Raw genomic sequence first — 1946 nt, 5'->3', positions numbered from 1 at the left:
ATACGTATATGTACATGTGCCTCATGGTTACGTATTTCATTTGGATTTATCATGCTAAATTTGTACTTAGTTTTTCTTTTGTTTTGTACTGGCTATGCAATATACTAATGCAATTTCTATGAGTTTATTCGTTGATTCTATGTACCGCCAATTTGTGCGTTAATTTTTTTTCCCTTTTTGCGACAATAAGCAACTGATCAAATTAATTAGATAAAGAGATTTTGTTGGATTGAATTATCGATACAGGAAGGCTAATCAGAGAGCAGCTGTTTTCAGGAGCAACTATTCTTCAATATACATAGGCAAACAACCAACGTTCAGCTATAATCACTGCCTACTAGTACCATTAAAGCTACTCAACTTTTTAACCCTTACTAGCAATATGTATTAATGCTGACATCGCATGCTTCATTCGTTCATCTTCCTATTGCATGAGCAGTCCTTTCGATGGACTGCAAGTAACAACAGTGATGAGCAGGTAAATGTAAGAATATGAGCTACTACAAGCAGCGTGTATTAATCACAACCAGTAAATAAAACCAGTAGCCAAACAGCTACTGTCACAAACATTAGAGGTTAATTGACAAGCGTGCACAAATATGTATTATGTAGCACTTTAAATCTATGTCACAGTAGATTAAATAATACGACTCTATTTAAATAATTTTAACCTTAACCTTTTTAAGTAATCAAATCATATGATCCTCAAGAAAATTCATGTTTCGTGTAAATTTACTCCTTGATAGTGTGATTATATCATATGGAATATGGAGTTTATATTCGAATAAAATTTCGAGATAATATAAGGACGGGTATTGAGACTTTTAATACACAATTCTAGCCTAGATCATAAATTTGTATATATCAATGATATTTTATTAATTAATGAGTGAATTTCAACGGGATCTGACGAAGTAATATTAATATTAACTTCTTATATTCTTGCGGTTTATCACTTTTCCATTTATTTTCGGTAACATTTGAATGAGTAATATTATTTCGTCCATCACAGAGAGAGAGTCTGCACCAAAAGAACAGATAATACAGGTACAGTATATTGTTTTTTAAATTTTGGCACAAGGCCAGCAAAATTGTAATAGCAAATCCATTACAACGACCGTACTTCTCATCTGCTCCTTGTTTTATCGACCCAAAAAGGATGAAAGTCAGCGTTGATCTTCGACGGAATTTGAATTCTGAATGTAAAAACTAAATGCCGCAAAGCATTTGGCCATGCGTGCTAACAATTTTGCCCGCTCGGCACCTTCACGAATTATTTTAAAAGTATATTTCTGAAGATTACCTCTCCTTTCTTATATCTTTTAATATTGTAATGTCCCCTTTTGTTTGATGTGAAACACACATGTTTGTGTATCATATCTCGTCCTTTGACATTGTCCGCCATGAATTTCGCCGTTGGGACCATTAAGTAACTCACAATGCTGGACCGAGAAAATTACAATGCAGATACTGGCTTACGTTCTGATTCTTCAATATAATTGTGAGTTACCCACCATCTCGTACAATGACAAGAATCAAAACGTTCATCAATGAATATTAAACATTGTTTTCTTACGCAGACAACACATTTGTAAATGTTTCATGACAGCCAATGGACGAAGATATCATAGACATGTACACAACACTCCATATGAAATGATTAGAGTAAGTTTACATGAATTTATGTAATACAGTGTATTCACATGATGTAGAATACTTTAGTTAATTTCACATTCGCTGTAAAGGAATTTCTTTTAGATTTATGTCTTGGAATATGTGGATAACGTCAGAAGGAATGTAAATTATAAATTCTCATACATACTGGATTACCAATATACAAGCATAGGGAACTAAACTGTAGAAATCAATAAATATTTCCAAAGTTGTAATATTACAACTAAGGATTTTGCTGCTCGAATACAGTGTACGTTTACTAAAGTGAAATT

The sequence above is a fragment of the Octopus bimaculoides genome, chromosome 19 (assembly GCF_001194135.2).
Source record: "Octopus bimaculoides isolate UCB-OBI-ISO-001 chromosome 19, ASM119413v2, whole genome shotgun sequence".
Classification (NCBI taxonomy): Eukaryota; Metazoa; Mollusca; class Cephalopoda; order Octopoda; family Octopodidae; genus Octopus; species Octopus bimaculoides.
This window is presented reverse-complemented; position numbering follows the sequence as displayed.